General features: G+C 33.9%; 1 pseudogene; it reads right to left on the reverse strand.

Annotated features, from left to right (window-relative positions):
- Window positions 1-8650: 8650 nt before the first annotated feature.
- On the reverse strand, window positions 8651-12738 carry LOC148196561 (uncharacterized; annotated as a pseudogene).
- Window positions 12739-19705: the final 6967 nt, after the last annotated feature.

Below are 19705 nucleotides of genomic sequence, written 5' to 3' on the forward strand. Positions count from 1 at the left end.
ATGGTAAGAATGGAAAAGAAGACTTAAAATCCTTTTAACAGTGGCGCACAGATCTTTTATGCAGAGGCAATGTTTTATTCTCTTTTCGGTTTATGAAGTGGTTCTTTAGGAAATAATAAGAATTTGTATAGAGATATTTAGAATGAGTCCCCACGAGGAGTATGGTTAATGAAGTGATGTGTCCTTTTAAAAATAGGAGTACAGGTTCACGAGTTTAAGAGTTAGGATTCTATCTCCTTGGCAGGTTATATTGGGTATTAGTAGGTACAGTGGTGGTTCCTTGTTGAAAGAAAAGATTGAATTAGAAATGAGTGAATAGGAAGAAGAAAGAGAATACATTACTCAACTCTTATACACACAAACATTCATAGTCAGAGCCACCGGAATTCGGACTGTTGGAGCCGCAGTCGCCGTCATGAGTGTCGTTTCCGCCTGAGCCGCTGTCGGAGAGGGAAAAGAGGCAAGAATTGGGTATGCGGAGGAGGGAGGGTTTGAAAGGGGTGGCAGAGTGATTGAAGTTGAAAGGATGAGAGAGAGGAGCAAGTGTGGAAGTGAAGGCGCATGACAGGAGAGACAAAAAGCTGATAAAAAAAGTGATAAAGAGAGAGAAAAAGCTGGAGTTAACGTTGTTTGCTATCAATTTAACGGACAGGACTTTATTCATACATTTTTCATAACATAGGGACTCAATGTCTTCGTTTTTAAAACCGGTACTAAATAAAAATTCATCCCTTAACACGGGACGAAGTAAGTTATTAAGCCTAAAATATATGATATAACACATCTTTTATAATGTACTTCCTATGTGTAAAAGAACAAATATTACAAGCATATAAATAAAATTAAGAACGGAAGGCATAAAAATTAAAACTAAGAACATGTAATTAGATAGCAATAGTAGAAACTAAATCAGTGGATGAAACGATTTTATCCGTTCTTTCACTCAGAAGCATCATCCAAATATAGGACAGAACAAAGCGAAAACTTCTTTTGTTTAAACCAAAGCCTAGGCAGATTGAGAAGCTGACTCTTGCCCTGTCTTATGCATTTGGATTTTCCATAGTTAAAAAGTGGAGTAATTTGAAGACAGGCAAACAAACAAATGAAATCTATAAAATTAAGAAAAAGTGTTTGTTTTAGATGTTGGAGAAATGAAGCATATGAATAGAGAAAAGAAGGGAAATTGAAGGCACGGATACAATGACAGAATATATAAAAGCGAGATTAATATTCTAAGAGTAAAATGTAAAAGGTCAACTTTACATATAAATCAAGAGAATCTATCTAAATGATTCATATACAAGATGAGGAATGTAATCATTTATATACTTTGAGTGGGATCTCTTGTCTTGTTGTATTAGAAGTAAATCAAAATAGTGTTTGCCAGGGTCTTTGTATATCTTTATCGAAAGATTATATGAAACAAATTAGGGTTTGATTATCCCTGCAAGCTATGCAGCAGCACGTGAGTGAAATGAATTGGAGAGTTTGGAAATTTAGAATGTGTAGGAGTTTGAAACCTAAGTATGAAAGATAGGGTGAGTTAAGAGCATTTGAGGATTACACTGCAGAGGCAACAATGATGGGTGTCAGATCCAGCAAGCACATCACATGAGAAAGAGGAAATTTTGGGCTTTGGGAAAAGGGAGAGGTGGTGGTGGTGATGCAATTTCGTCCTTCTTTTGCTGTTCAATTTTTGTCCCTCATTGTGTTTCAGTCAGAGCTGTTAAATGCTGATATTATTATGGTTTTTAGCTTTTGTTCTCACTCGCCACAATGCAGATGCAAAGTACTGATGCAGGGTTTATTTCTTTCTCTTTCTTTCCCTTCGCCCCAAAATTCAGTGTCTGTAATAACTCTCTTTCACTCCTTAATGATCATCAAAGTCTCAACAATTGGAATGGATAAGGAGATTTTGTCATGGAGCAACAATGACACGTGATAGTCCATGTGGTGTGGTGGAAGAGAAATCATAAACCTTTAGGTCGACTTTGCCACTGTAAAATCCTTTTCTTTAGCTTTTCTATATCTGTCTAAAGGAGCACCATTTCTTATCCTTCTCTATCCTTATCCCTCAACACACACATGTTTGATTCTCCTATCTTCATCTTCAACTTCAACTAAATTCAAACCATACCAAACCAACACAATCACAATCTTCAACATAGTACCTCACCATGAACCTCAAAACATGCAGTGGGTTAGTCTTGGGGGGATAGATGCATAAATAAACAAAGCCACCGAGCCTGCTGGTCCACGGAAGATTAGAAACCAAACCACCGATGACATTAAAACTTTTGAAGTTGAAGTTGGTAATTTCCAAGAGGATAAAATGGCATGTGAAGTAGCTTGCAAGAAATGGTGCTGGAACTTGGAATGTTGTCTGAAGTATCCTCGAATTATACCAGTACGGTTTATATAATTGAAGGAAATTTTTGGGACACTGTAATCATGGGTTTCAGGAACATTATTACACGGATCCATCGGTATAGGTATAGACTAGACATACCTATCTTTAGGCTTTCATGTCTTGTTCTTTGTCATAGAGAAAAAAGAGAGGCAACTGAGTGACATGCTTTTGTTTAGGTACCTTGTCCTTAGATAAAGAATGAACTCAAAATATGGATCACGATTCATGGCCTAAACACTATATTGTACAACTAATACAGCATTCATGTGAAAGTCTGGAGCATTTCCTAATGAAGGGATGCACTAGAAAATAATGTGGTTTGCTTTAGACATGTTAAATCCTTATAAAACACTAACACAAAGTCCATCTAGCATAAAGCTATGAGAATGATGTTGGATTTATGGTAGAAAATGTTGAGGAGTTGTAGATGTTGTTGGGGGGTATAGGCACATGGCAATTATAATTGGGAAGAGGTGGAAGAACTTTAATGTCTGCTAAAATAAGGGCCACATAGGATTCTTGGAGTGGCAACTAATGGGGTTCATTAGTTTTCTTCAGGGAAGGTCTCTGTTGTCCTGTCCTCTTTTGTGTTCAGTCATTGTTTTTATTCTCAACTACATTATTATTTTTACATGCTTTGGATCTCCTTTCTGTAATTGTGTTCATAACGATGTTACGTGTTACCTTAAATTGTGGTTAAATTAAGAACTATCAAATATGTTTTTAAATTAGATTTTGATCTTATCATAAAACTGAATATGATTTCATTCTTCAATTTTAAAAATAAATAAACGTAATTTTTTTAATTTAATTGTGTTAATTCTTTTATGTATCAAATCATGTTTTAGATTAACATTTGATATATTTATAGATTTATGTTAACTCAAATGTTAATTTAAAATATCATTTAATACTTAAAAAAATTAAGATTTTTAAGTTAACTAGATTATATCTATTTATTTTTAAAATTTAAAATCAAAACTTATCCAAATTTTAAATAAAAATAAATCATTCAAATTTAAAAAATAAGATTCTATTTAACCCAATTAAATATAATATAATATGAAATAGATGGAGTGGAACGTGTTTCAAGTAAGACCTATTACCATCATTCTTTCTTCTTATATGGAAATGGAATAATTCCCTTATGGTTCTTTTCATAATTTTTCAAAACATCCATTTAGTATTCATAGAATATCTATTACAATTCTGTAATTATTGATATCATCATAATTATTCTTCTTTTGGCCATAATTATTTTCTAAATGGTTATGATTTTAACTGATACTTTTTGAGTATGAGTTTCATTACAAAAGAGAAACATAAGTTACTTAGATGGAATTAGGATTCTCTTCTTCCTTTTTCACACTTTATAAACCACCATTCAAAACTTTTAAATCACTATGGCAGAGACTAAACTACCCCAATTAATCAATAAATTCTTTTCTAACAAACAAAAGAAAAAGAAGAAAAATTTCCTATTGTGACTACTTCCCCCACAATTTCCAATCTAGTCACGTTTATGGTTCACACTATGTCCTTTTTCTTTTCTTTTTCTAAATGTATTATTTAAAAATTAAAGTATATTAATGTGTAATTATTTAAATTATAATTATAATTATTAAATAAATATTTAATAAATTTATTGTACTGGAAATTGTAAACATAAAACTATTAATTTTTTATTATTTGAATAAATAATAAATAAAATTAATGGTTAAAAATTTTATGTCAACTACAATATAAAAAGAATTTACACAAATATAAATTAGTATAAATTTCACCAAATAAATTAATTTTATAGAATTGAGTTATACTTAGAAGTATTTTTTTAAGATTAATATTATAATAAAAATTATTAATTATTTTAATCATTAATTAATTAATGGACGGTTATTAACGGTTAAAGTAAAGTTATTTGATTATTTAAATATTATTAAATTAAATAAAAATATTAATTTTAAATAATTATTTAATAAACAAATTATTAATAAATTTTTTTATTAGTAAATTTGTAAATACTAAATAAATAAATAAATTATAACACGATAAACAATACTTATTGTTAATTACTAATTATTAATAAAAATTTTAAAAATTAAAATAGTTAATACTTCATAATGAACAAAATATTCCATGAATAAATCTTGAAAACACAAAAAGAAAACGTAAAATAAACGAATTAAAATTATGATGACATAAATACTTACCCATCGACCATCTATAGCAGGGTATAATAAGTTTTTGCAGGGTATAATAAGTTTTTACAACTTTATATTTTAATTTTAATTAAACAGATATTAATTTAAAAACTAATATTATTTATTCTAAATTTAATATTTTCAAATTTAATTAAAATAAACTTATTAAAAAATTATCAATTAAATAATTAACAAAATTAAAATTCTTTATTTAATTTATTAAATTAATTGATTAATAATATTTATCAATTATTAAAATATTTACTGATTACATAATTAGCAAATTATTATTTATGAATTAAATGGTGATAATTTAACAATTTTATATTACAATTATAAACACAATAAATTTATTAAAATATACTTAGTAATTATAACTTAAATAATCACAAATTATTATAGTAACTATGGCTAGATTGGGAATTATGAAGCACAAGTGACTGCAAATAGGAATATTTTTTTTAATCTTTTTCGATGTATTAAAAAGAATTTATCTGTCTACACCATTTTGTCTCTATTTCATTTTCTATTTCACATCTTTATTTCCGTTAATATTAATTAGGATGATAACGAGTTAGGAAAGAATAATGCTTATTTGTTATCTGTTTTATTTAAGAAAATATATTTTGTTATTGGTTAGATATTCGCAGAATATATCGGTAATTTTTTATATACTCACAAATATTCATTAATATTTACAACTATTTTTATATTTTATGTTTTTAATTTTAAATAAAATTATTAAATCTGTAAAACATAAACTTAGAAAAAAACAATTTTAAAGTATATTTGAAATAAAAAATTAATTTTAAACCAAAATATTAATACAAAATGTTCAATTTTTAAGAAAACAAATTTAAATAAGTTTCCACGTTAACATCCTAACTTTTGATAGTATTTAACTACTATAGGATATATCGATATTACACAGTACTTAACTCAATTAAAACATATAAATTCTTATTACAATAATTTATAATAGAAATCTCCGTACGTCCATTTATATTATAATGACACATACAACACTGAACCAAAAGAGTAAGGTAAACATTACAAACAAAAGAAAAAGTCAAAACTTCTTACTCTAAGCTTTAGCTCTGCCACCAACCATCATCTGCTCCCCAGAGATTTCACATAAGCTCACACCATTAAGATGATCATTGCAAAAAGAGTAACATACGCAAAGAAAAACAACGCAAAAGTAAGGGTAAGCTAAAGTATCAAAACATTATACATATAGTTTAAAATAATAACAATATACAGGCCACAATAGGAAAGAGAGTTATTACTGACAGGCATTTACCGACGGCCTTTGGTAATGTGTTGGTGACATAATTTATGGATAATGTCTGTGATGGCTTAAATTAGAAATTTGGGTTTCGTTCCCCAAATTCCCCAATTTAAGAATTCATTCTCTCCCATTCCCTCGTCTCCCCTTCCCTCGTCTCCCCAATTTCAGAAATCCCTCTCTTCCCTTCCCTCGTCATTCCTCGTTGCCCTAAGACGAAGTTGGTCACCTGTTAACCCTCGGCAAGTGTACCGAATCGTATCAAGTAATAATAAAATGGTAAGACCAAGTATCGTTTCCCAAAGGACTCACGGCCTAAACAGTTATGTGATTTGTTGATTATCTTAGACTTGTAACCGAAAATATTGTTGTTGAACTATGAAAAATAAACATGAATGCAAAGTTTTGATCAATGGACTTGAAAGATGCAAAAACGGTTGATGTATAATATGAATGATTATGTTGTTGGGGTTTCTGATTCATCCTATCCACTCTCATGTATTCAAGAATTCATCTTTTAATGTTAATGTCACTTTCTAATTTACCTTAAACCCGATGTCTCAGTAAAGAAAGCCTACTCCCAATCACTAGTTTACAATGTCTTGTCTCCCTCTCCCTAGAAATTATTCATGCATTACATTCGCACAGAAGCTTAAAGGCAACCAATCCTCCTATCCATATGTCTAGGCAATATTGCTCTTGGGAGAATTTCTTCAGTTCTAGATTTACTTATATGTATCCATACAAATAACATCAATGATCATGCAATTGAATGAGTTAAACAAAGCATGCATAGAGTATAGAAGAAAAACCCTAACAATTAATGAAAAAAAGCATATAGATTAAAGTAAATTCAATACATGAGAGTTTCAAAGGATTACATCGGTTCCCCAACAACAATGAAGGTTTAGTTCACCATAGACATGGTGAAAGTAGATGAAAAACAATGAAAGAATGAAAGATAGAACCCTAGAAGTTGAAGAATAGAGCTTGAGCATCCAAAATCCTCCTCCAAGGGGTGAAGAAAGTGTGATTTCGCCTCTTTCTGTCCAAAGATACTAACCCTAATTCGGCTAAAACCTTATATAGATTCCTAAAAATTACAGAAAATAGGCCCAAGCCCAAACTAAATGGCGCTCAGCGGTAATTAGCGCTCAACGGTAATTAGCGCTCAACGGTAATTAGCGCTCAGCGGTAAGTGCGATTCTTCTATTTTGACGTTGAGCTGCAGTTTTGCCCCTCAGCTGTGACTGCGAGACTTCAGAGTACCGCTCAGCGGTAAAAGTGGCACTGAATGGTAACTACAACTCTTCTTTTGTGCACTTTTCCTTCCTTTTCTGAGTCTAACTCCTGGCTACTTCACTTCTTTCATTCAATTCATCTTAAAACCTGCCAAAACAAGGAAAACCAAGCATAAAACCTATCCAACTCTCTTATTTCCACAACATAAGCAAAAAACATGATTTCAAGCTAATTTCTAAGTCATAAAGGTTGTCTTTAAGGTCAAAATTAAGTATAAAAATAACAGTTTTTCAACTGTTATCATCACCCTAAGCCGTTGTGGTCACTGGTACAAAAACAACGTACAACGTCGAATATTTTTGGCTTTCAACGACGTATTCGCGTTCGACGTCATATCGTGAGACGTAATTTTGACGTCGAACACCTACAGCTCGACGTTACGCCTTTATATCCACGTCACTCTATAGAGTTCAACGACTAATATCTGAATAACTAGTTATATTTAACGAAAGATTTGGCGTCAAATGTAAGGGGAGAGACGTAAAGTTGACGTCATGGACAAAGATGTATGATGTAAAGTTGACGTCCATTTATTTAGCTCGACGTTACTTATTGTTTATAGACACGTCAGATATTACAGTTCCTGACATTTAATATTTGAATAAATATTTATATTTACAACAAAATTTGGCATCAATTGGAATGGAACGACGTAAAGCTGACGTAACTTGGACGTCGAAGTTAGCCGAATGATGTCATGTTTTGTTGATATACACGTCGAGTAGCAGAGAATGGACATCTAATATTTGAATAAATATTTATATTTAAATGAAGAGGCTTGACGTAAGTTTAACGTCGAAGTGGTTTATGCTTCACGTTACATTTTGATCGTACATCCACTATATTATACGAACGTCAATCAGTGCATAGTGCGACATTAAGATTCAATATGAACGTCGAATAGTGTATAGTTCGACGTCACGTTTTGTTTTTTTTTAAAATTTGGTTCGTTATAGCTCATTTTACCAAACCTGAAATACATAAACCAGTTCTCCAATTCATATATTCACAGAATTAATTAATTTAAACCATGCTATCATCAATTCATCAATCCAATTAAATAGTAAAACTAAAAGACACTAATGCTATCATCAAAACTTAAAAGAATCCAGTTTTCCATTCATCTATTCACAGTATTCATTTATTCACAACTTAAACGATGTTATTATCAATTCATGCATTCAAAAAGATGCACAAGTAAAACTAAAAGCTAAACAAATGCTACTATCATCAAAGGAAAAACCTAAAGCTATAGCTATTTAAAATGTTTATTCAAATATTGTGCCCATTCCTCTCTTCTCATTTTTATTACTGCATCTGACAATGTAGAGGTAGTGTTGAACTGCTGCAAAATCAAGGAAATTTTACTATTATATTCATTTTAATGTGAAAAATTTATTGATATTTGTAGGATTTTCAAGTGTAAATTTGTACCTAAGTCCAATCTCCTCAGATTTCTGCTCGGATGATTGCCTTCATCCATGACATGATCTAGTAGCCACATGCCCAGGAATCATTCTACTTATTACACTAAATATGTGAAAGAACTTAGTCAAATGTAATGGTTTAAATTTGACTACGAAAATTAATGGTTAAAGATCAACGAATTCCAACCTTAGGATATATAATTTCAATTTGTTTTCCTCTGGTCCTAGCCACAACTCTAAACAAATTTGAAACATTTGAAACATTAGAAACATAAGTTAATATATTAATATCATCATGAATTGATATGAATGAATGTAATACTTACGATTGTAACAAGGACTTAAACTCTGATTTCATCTTCCTATGAAGAGAACAAAACCATACAACTTGTGCCTTTTTTGGAATGATCACCATTAGTTGCCAGTGTCCCCTATCATATACCAACAAGTAGTGACTTTATTGATTAAAATTTGATAAAAGTTGACAATATTGGGAAACACATACGCATCAATGTATGGCGTGATATATATCTCTCTATTAGACTCAGTCATCCATGTTTACATATATGATTTTCTGGAGTCTAATGTGTTTCCAGATGGTTGAATGGTCTGAGGTTCAAGAAAGCCATAAACTAGCGCCCGACCTGATTCCACTACGATGGTGTCCATGTACCTATAACAATAAAGTTAAGTATATTTATTAAAAAGTAATAATACTAATATACAAATTGGAAAGTAACAATTAAAAAACTTACATGCACCATAGTTGTATCCATGAAATGTTCAACATTGTTTCTCCACCAATGATCTCGAATGCATCATTGAAAGTAATATACAATGGAATATGGCACTCGAGGCCAAATGTTCTTAACTCCCACACCAGCTCTATCGGTCCTTTTCTCAACTTATTTAATCTCGATGTCAATATGGATAGAGGATCATCATCGTCTTCTACTTCCTCATGAGCCTCATTCACAGGTTAAGGCATTGGTTGTTTCTCAGGACGATAGACCTGCAAGTCACATTTACAAAAGTTAGGAATCATTTAATTATAACTTGAAGATTAAAGATAATAAAAATAAGAATATAATATCGCTGGTTGGCCAAAATATGGCATGATCATAGCCTTAGACAAGCTATAAATGTGCCTAAGGCCTCCCCCACGAATTGGATTTCAGATGTAGGCACTGGCACGAGAGCATGAGGGTCTCTAACATCATCAATCGTTACCCGCGAGTGAGTGGGCAATAAAGGAACACCATGAATGGTCTGGCCTCCTACAATCTGTCGTCCCACGACCACTACGCGCGGAGGATCCTCATCAACCAAAAAATCATACTGAATAGTGTAATTAGTACGATCTGCAATAGAGCATGAGCCTTTGGTGCTCACACGAGGTGCGATAGGATCATATGTGATGTTGTTGTTGTTGTTGGGAGATCATTGCAAGTTTTTCTTCGAGCGTTCTTAAGCGTTCATTCATGCGCTCCTCTATCTCGAATTGCACCTGTTGCCTGAGGCTACTAAGCACTTCCTAGCTCACGACTTTTGTGCTTCTTGGTTTAGGGCCAAAGTAGTCCCTCAATCCAATAGCTCCTCCAAAAGCACGGACACGACCTGGTCGGTCTAGCCGACCTATGGCTACTACTAGGAGGTCCTCCGTACCTTGTGCCACAAATGTGCCTTGAGTCTATTGCTCAACCAACTCATCCTGCATAATGAAGTTAGATACATAAAAAAGTTTGTTACATAATTTTTTGACAATGAAGTATGGTAAAATTCCGTGAAACTTTTATCAGTCCATCCGTTTCTTGCTTTCAAACAAAACAATTTCAAAGTAGTCGATAACCTTGTTAAATTGATGCATCCTGGATACAAGTCTTGCTTTGAATTGTTCTTAAGACTATCGTATAAATGAGCTTTTCCAAAATTTTCTTCGCCAACGTCACGTACCATTTCATCTAAATGATCATTCATCCATTCGTCGACATAATCCGAACCTTTATCCATTTAGTCCAAACTGTGTAACTTCTCATTATTCCATAGATGAACAAATGATCACGGATGTTGTCACAGTCTTGATATACTTAATTGAGACAACGAACACAAGGGCAAAAATATGCCCCGTTCACTGGTTTTGCGTGTTCTTTAACATATTCTATGAACTCAAAAACCCCTCGCTCATACTCTTCACTAATATGACGTTGATGAATCCAGCTTCGATCCATAGTACTACTCTAAAAGCAAAGAATCCACGAAAAAAAAACTAACTTACGTTGAGAACAAAAAAAAATACCAATCATACGTTGAAGGAAAAAAAACTATTATAGTAAACGTACACGAACACAAATATTTATCGTAATGCATATATCATACGTCCAGAATCGACAAACACAACACAAACATGGACATTTAATATCATACGTAAGAAATATTGAAGGAAAAAAAAACCAAACTTCAAATGGTGTCACTGGAGAAGATGATGAAGTTCGCTGACCACGTACGAAAAACAGCCTAAAGATAAACGAAAATCAATCGGTCAACCCACATGAAAAACAAAGTAAATGAGTACCAAATGATATTAGAAAGACATAAACGACTTAAAAATAACCTTCTTTCTTTATCGTAATCGTCCTCGAAGAAGAAAGTTCAAGCACAAACAGAAGCGCGAAGAAATAGTGACTGTGTTATGTTTTTACATTCAATAAAAAAGATTCCACGTCGAATACAATTTAAATTGGACGTTACATTTAAATAAAACATTGAGCCTAGGGATGGCAACGGGTTGGGTCGGCACGGGTAGTGCCTACCCGCAACCAGACCCGCCGGATAAAATCGTACCCGCTACTCGCGGATACCCGTAAAAGATAAAAAAAATATTTAATACATTTTAAAAATAAAATTTAAATAAAAATACAAATATATATATATATATATATATATATATATATATATATATAATATAAGTTAAATTAAATGTAAATTAAAATTTAATTTTAATTAAATTTAAACTAATAAAATATAATTTTATTTTAGTTTTAATTAAATTTAATTAAAAAATATATAAATTATTTTTTTTTAATTTTTTGCGGGTAACGGGTACCTGCGGGACGGGTAGTATACTACCCGTACCCGACCCGTTTAAAAGCGGGTATTAAAATACCCGCTACCCGTTACCCGCAGGTAGTAAATATCCGCGGATAGTTACTACCCGCCGCGGATTTTACTCGCAGATACCCGAGCCCGCGGGTAAAATTGCCATCCCTAGTTGAGCCGCAAACCATTCGACGTTTTATGGCAAGCCTTTCTTTTATTCTTTTTCTTTTACATTGCAAACTTTACGTCGAATTTGAAGGGGCTTAGACGTACTATTGGAAGTGATGAGTGCATATTTACGCCCACATTTATGCTTTAAAATTCAAATTTTTGATGAGATAATTGTGCTTAAATGGTTGATTTTAAGTGGATTTGTGATTATTGGAATTGTTGGGTTTAGGAATTAAAGAGATGTAAAAAGTGAGTTTTAGCGCATAAATTATTCTTGGATGCTCTAATGTTTATTTGTGCAGCTGAAATTAAAGTTTAATTGGTCCAAATTGCAAATTAAGGCCCAAAACCAGGTTTTATTTGAAAAATAATGTACAGATGGGCCAACAAGCAGACTTTATCCTTCCACCTCCTAAATTTCCCTACATACACTCCTATTTCTGAAACAAGTCAAACAACCAAGCCCAAACACTAAGCATTTTCTCCTACAACCCCTAAAATTTCCTATGCCTACCCCTCCTAAATCAGACTCCACCAGATCATGCCACGTGTCCAAATCCTCCCCACACAGATTTAGCCAACCACATGCTGCCACATCACCCCCTCTGCCACATCATAATCTTCCACGCATGAAACCCTAATTCCAATTCCAGCAGAACCCTAGCCGCAACCAACTTGCCGCCGCGCCACTACAAGCCACCATAGAGTCTCGCTGTCAGCCGCCGTCGCACAGGAACTGCGTCGCCAGTGGCCACCATCAACCACCTTCTTCCACGGCCAATAACCACATGCCGCACCGCCATCAAACCCAGCATCGTCACCATCTCCCATGGCAGCTATCATCGCGCCACCACGCCGCAGATCCAAACCACCACGACGCTATTCTCCGTCGTAGAGCCACCCAGAATCGCGAAGACCATCGTCGCGAGGCCACCACTGGGTGAATCTCTCCACCATCGCGCAACCTTTCTTCTTCGCGAGTTCTTCAACCCTTGCCGCCAACCATTGCCGCTTCTTCATCTTCTCCACTACCTGCAAAGCAAACACAGATCAAGAAACAGAAATCAAAACTGTTGCCGCCACCGAGAGCACCATGGAAATCGCGAATTTCCCTTTTTCTTCCTCCATCAGCGTCGACGTTCTTCCTTCACACCTTCGAAGCGTCGTTGCAAAGCCAACCCTCCACAGAAATCGCCGCCATGCTTCGCAAGCTTCACCACCATATTCGCAAATCGAAATCTCCTTCATCAGGAAGGCGACGACAGTTCGCAACAGCGGTGCCAGAAGCGTCTCCTCTTTTCCTCATGACGACAAAGTGGCGGCATAGAGAAAGGTCCTTTCCCCCAATTTGAAGAACCCTAATTTTGGGTGGAAAGGGAGCGGACACGTGGCGAGCACTCATTGCGTCCTTTCTCTGGTCAAAACTGGTCAATGTTGTTTGAATCTGGTCAAGGGTGGTCAACTAAGGGGCTTTCTTGCAATTTCAGAAATTAAAATGGGGCTAAAGTGCAGATAGAAGAAATTTCAGGGCTTATGTGTAATTTTGGAAAATTTAGAAAAGCTAAAAGATAAAATGCAGTTGTTGAATTAATTTAATTTGAGAATATCAACAGAAAATATCTTCCAAATAATGTTATAATTATCTAAATCCTTTAGTTATTTGGAAGATATGAGATAAAAGATTTTGTCAACTGAATATTCAGAGTCCAAGCCCATTCAAGCCCTATATAAAGAGACCCAGGCTACTTCACTTAATTCATTCTCTCATACTCCTCTCACTTTTCTTTCATCTTGTATTCAACTCCATTCATGGAGAGCTAAGCATCTAGAGATATTCTGCTGTAATTCGATGATGGATTCTGAGGTTACGTTCAGTTAATGCAATTGTTTACTTTGATTATTGATTTAAGTTATTCTTTCTATGTCTTTCATCTCTCTATCTTGTTAAAAGTAAAGATTTTTGCATCATAATGTGTTTGAATCTACATGCATATTGATTATATGAGTTCTAGGGTTTCTAGGTTTAATTAAGAATCTACTTTGATTTAATTTAGGAACTTTCATATGATTAAATGGTTTTTACTATCAATTGAGAATGTACTTTGGTTGGTAGTAATAATTTCAACTATAATTAATTGAGAATTTAATTTGATTGACTAACTTTTAACTTGGTTAGGAGATTTAAGAATAGACATGATTAAACACAATAGAATTTGATTGAGAATGTACTTTGGTTGAATTTATTGTGAATAATCTAGAAAGGTTTTGCATTTGATTGAGAATTTACTTTGGTTAAATGCACGATCACGCTCAAATTAATTAAGAATGTACTTTAATTAATTTGAAACTTAAACAGTAATTAATTGAACAATTATTCGTGAATAACCGATGATGAATCTATCTTGGAAAAGCAGTGGAATTAGCCTATTTAATCATAACTATTTTTAAGTTTCCTATTTATTCTTTAAACATTCTTCAACCATTACTTTTATTCATAAGCATTGCATAACATTCATAAGAGTCAGATATTCGAAAGCAATTCCGTGTTCGTAGGGAGACGACTTAGGGTTACTTTAGCCTATCTACTTTCTTGGATACTACTTGGCAATACTGAAGTTGCCTTAAAAAGTAGTATTAATTTGATAGCTTCAACGACAGCGTATCAACTTTGACGCCGTTGCCGGGGAATAGGTTAGTATTTTGAATATTTTGATTCTTATTTTTATTTTTATTTTTATTTTTTATTTTTATTTTTATCTTTATTTTTTTTACGCACATACATTTAATTTAATTTGAGTTATTTTGTAGTCTTTAGTCATTATTGTTTTAGGAAAAAAAAATCTTTGTTGTTTTAATTAAGAATTTCTCTTGAGAAATACTTGAGGCTAGTTTGAATACACTCTGGCTAGGAAAGACTTGGTACTTAAGTTGTCCATTGTGACGCACCTCTCTTTCCTGGGAGTGGACCCAACAAGTCTCTCTTATCTCTTATTTGAAATCTCTCTCTAAAGCAAGAACAAAAGAAAAAGAGAAGTAACAAAGAAACAAGTTCAAGCAGATTGCATAGTGCATGACCAGAACTAACCCGGGAGAATTTTATCAAATTAACCCGGAAGTCGAAAGGAATTTGCGTAAGCTGCGAAGAAGTTTTAAATTTGGGTGTTCTACTTAGGGAACACTTCTTACATCTGAAGCCATACCACCTTCATTATCTCCAGTTATAAACATACCATCCAATCTTTTACCTGATCCTAACCCAAACAATATGGCACAAAGAACCATTAGACAATTAGCCACCTCCCACAATACAGCTATCCGAAGTAACATTGAATACCCTAATGAGGAGTGGGAGTTGAGACCTGACATGTTAAATGCCTTACCAAAGTTCAATGGGTTATCAAGGGAGAATCCACATAAGCACTTGACACAATTTCACATGTTGTGTGAAAATTTTAGATCTCCCAGGATGACAATAGAGAGCCTTAAAATGAGAGCTTTTCCATTTACTCTTCAAGGAGCAACTCAAGATTGGTGGTATTATCTCTCTGCACGTATTACAAATTGGGAAACTATTGAAAGACACTTTCTTGAGAAGTATTTTCCTGCATCTAGATTATCAGCTATCCGTAGAAAAATGCAAGATATAAGACAGAGAGATAAAGAGAATCTTAGTGAGTATTGGGAAAGATTCAAGAAACTATGTTCTTCATGCCCTCAACTCCAAAGGGAAGATTTTATTCTAAGCTTTTATGAAGGCTTAAGTCCTATTGATAGGTCATGGGCAGATGCTGCAAGCGGAGGATCTTTCTTAGACAGGACACCAGAAGATGGTATAGATCTAATAGAACGGAAGGCAGTAGACAATCAATAGTATGGCACAAGAGAAAATTCAGTGACTTTGTTGAAGGGAGTACATGAAATTGATAATGGTGCAGTTGATGGAAAGAGGATAGATGAAATATTGAATAAGCTAGAAAGCAAACTCAACGAGATTGTAAGTTTGTTTAAAACCTCAACTCCACAAATTGCTAAGAAGTGTGGAATTTGCATTTCAACCAACCATTATACTGATGAATGTCCTAGCTTGGTGGAAACCACTGTGGAAAACCTATCTCAAGCTTATGTTGCAAACATGATTGGAGGAAATAGACCATACCAGAATTATCATGACTCATCCTCCAATAGGTATCAACAGAATAAACAACCTTATGTTCCACCTCAACAAAGGCAGCAACCTCAACCTGAAATGTTACTACAAGATTTCATGAAAACAATACTTGAGCAAAATTCAGAAATCAAGAAATCAATTGTAGAGTTGACTCAGAGGGTGAAAAAATTAGAGGGTAAGGAGTCAAATAAACTACCTGCACAAACAGTGATCAACCCGCAAAATGTAAGTGCTATTACTTTGAGAACGGGTAAGCAAGTAGAAGGCCCTGAAGGAGCCCAAGAGGATGAAGATAAGGAGAAAGAAGGAGTGCAAATTGATGACAATGGAGGACCAAGTGAACCATCACCTAAGACTACCACTGATAAATCCAGGTTAGTATCCTCTAACTCTTCTTCTAAAAAATCTTTTTCATCTTATTCTCCACCTACTCCATATCCAAATCGGTTGAAACCGAGAAACAAAACAAATGGAGGAATTAGACCAAGAGATCTTAAATACTTTCAAAAAGGTGGAGATCAACATTCCCTTCTAGATGCTATTAAGCAAATCCCTAAATATGTCAAGTTTTTGAAAGAAATTTGCACAAATAGAAGGCGTTTTAGGGATAATGAGGTTGTGAATTTGGGAAGAAATGTGTCAAGTTTGATTAAGAAGCATATTGAAATACCGCGAAAATGCAAGGATCCAGGTATGTTTTCTGTTCCATGTGTTATTAGAAATTCAAAGTTTGACAATGCCATGCTAGATTTAGGGGCTTCCATAAATGTAATACCTTTATCAGTGTTTACTTATCTATCTTTGGGACCTCTTAAGACTACTGGTGTGGTCATTCAACTGGCCAACCGTAGCACAGTTAACCCTGCAGGTGTGCTTGAGGACGTCCTTGTCCGAGTAGACAAGTTAATTTTTCCTGCAGATTTCTATATCTTGGACATGAAGGATGATGAAGGAATCAGTCCAACAACTATTATCTTGGGAAGACCTTTCATGATGACAGCACGAACCAAGATAGATGTGCATGCAGGATCATTGACAATGGAGATAGGAGACGAGAAGGTGCAGTTCAACGTGTTGGAAGCTGGGAAGAACCAGATTAAAGATCATTCTTTGTTTTGTATTGACTTATCAAGTGATGTTGTAAACAATTTTTCTTTTTCAAATATGTCGTGCCTAATTTTGGACGAAAAAGAAAACTGTAAAGCAGGTGATATTGAGGACGCGGTATTGATAGATGATACCTCTGTGGCGTCCGAGTGTGATGTTGAGGTGGCTGAGATTACCTTAGGTAGTAAAATTTTGCCATCTGTGGTACATCCACCCATTTTGGAGTTGAAACTTTTACCATCCCATTTGAAGTATGCTTATCTTGAGAGGGATGGGAAACTCCCTGTTATTATATTTGCATTGCTTACTGATGAGCAGGAAAAACAACTATTACAGGTTATCAGAGACCACAAGAATGCAATAGGCTGGACTTTAGCAGATATTCCTGGTATTAGCCCTTCTTTTTGCATGCATAGAATACTTTTGGAGGAGGATGCTAAACCAGTGAGACAACCTCAAGGAAGACTGAATCCTCAACTGATGGGGGTTGTAAAGAAAAAGGACACCAAGTTGCTACAAACAGGTCTTATATATTCAAATTCTGACAGCACTTGGGTGGGCCCTATACATGTGGTTCCCAAGAAATATGGAATCACAATGGTCAAGAACGAGAAGGACAAGTTGACTCCTATTCAAGACAAAAGTGGGTCACATAATTTAGTAGTTGACCATCTTAGTAGGATTGAAAAGGGAAAAGATAACATTCCTATCCAGGATGACTTTTCCAATGAAGTCCTACTAGCATTCCTTCCACCATGAAGGAGGTAAGTTCTCTCATACTTTTTCTGTGCATTCCATATATAAGGTATACATTGAGCAATATGCATAGTTTAAGTGTGAGGGTGTGGGAAACAATTAATTTTGTTCCCTATTTTGTTTGTTTTTAAATAAATGTTTGCATTGGATTTGAAAGTTTGAATCAGTAACTGGAATGATCATGAATTCAAAAGAAAAAAAAGAGTCATGTTGATATGAGTAAATTGCTTCTATGATTTACTGATTGAGTTGACTTGAGAATTTCCTGATTAAATCTTTTGTGAAAGAAATTTGAACCATGTGAGTTTTGAACTTAATGTTAAGGGTGGACCACCATGTCCCATACCTATTTTTCTTGTGTGAATTGCCCATGTTTTGTTGATACTCTAATAGTTAGCTTGATTTTGTGTTGTGCAACTAAGGAGAATATGCATGATTTGATATGATTGAGGCATTTCTTGTTTTAGCTACTTGGCCAAATAAACTTGTCCTAACATTAATCCATTGGCACCCCCTTTGAGCCTTAAGCCTATTTTTCTTGTTTCCAGTCATTGTCAAATGAGAAAAGAAGAAAAATCATATGTTCCTTACCTTAGGAAAGAAGAAGGAGTAATGGATTTTGTTAGAAGTAAAGTGATGAATAAGTGTGCGGGTGAGTACCTCACTGATACGCTATCGTTGAAGCTATCAAATTAATACTACTTTTCAAGGCAACTTCAGTATTGCCAAGTAGTATCCAAGAAAGTAGATAGGGCTAAAGTAACCCTGAGTCGTCTCCCTACGAACACGGAATTGCTTTCGAATATCTGACTCTTATGAATGTTATGCAATGCTTAAAAGTAATGGTTGAAGAATGTTTAAAGAACAAATAAGAAGCTTAAAAACAGTTACGATGAAATAGGCTAATTCCACTGCTTTTCCAAGATAGATTCATCATCGGTTATTCATGGATAATTGTTCAATTGATTATTGTTTAAGTTTCAAATTAATTAAAGTACATCCTTAATTAATTTGAGGGCGATCCTGCATTTAACCAAAGTAAATTCTCAATCAAATGCAAAAGCTTTCTAGATTATTCACAATAAATTCAACCAAAGTACATTCTCAATCAAATTTTATTGTGTTTAATCATGTCTATTCTTAAATCTCCTAACCAAATTAAAAGCTAATCAATCAAAGTAAATTCACAATTGATTATAGTTGAAATTATTACTAATCAACCAAAGTACATTCTCAATTGATAGTAAAAACCATTTAATCATATGAAAGTTCATAAATTAAATCAAAGTAAATTCTCAATTAAACCTAGAAACCCTAGAACTCATATAATCAATATGCATGTAGATTCAAACACATTATGATGCAAAAATCTTTACTTTTAACAAGATAGAGAGATGAAAGACATAGAGAGAACAACTTAAATCAATAATCAAAGTAAACAATTGCATTAACTGAACGTAACCTCAGAATCCGTCATGGACTTACAGCAGAATAGCCCAAGATGCTTAGCTCTCCATGAATGGAGTTGAATACAAGATGAAAGAAAAGTGAGAGGAGTATCAGAGAATGAATGAATGAAGTGAAGTTCCCCCTGGGTCTCTTTATATAGGGCTTGATTGGGCTTGGACTCTGAATATTCCGTTGACAAAATCTTTTATCTCATATCTTCCAAATAACTAAAGGATTTAGATAATTATAACATTATTTGGAAGATATTTTCTGTTGATATTCTCAAATTACATTAATTCAACAACTGAATTTTATCTTTTAGCTTTTCTG

This window comes from Vigna umbellata, chromosome 6 (genome assembly GCF_029865625.1).
Source record: "Vigna umbellata cultivar VRB3 chromosome 6, Vumbellata_1.0, whole genome shotgun sequence".
NCBI classification, from domain to species: domain Eukaryota; kingdom Viridiplantae; phylum Streptophyta; class Magnoliopsida; order Fabales; family Fabaceae; genus Vigna; species Vigna umbellata.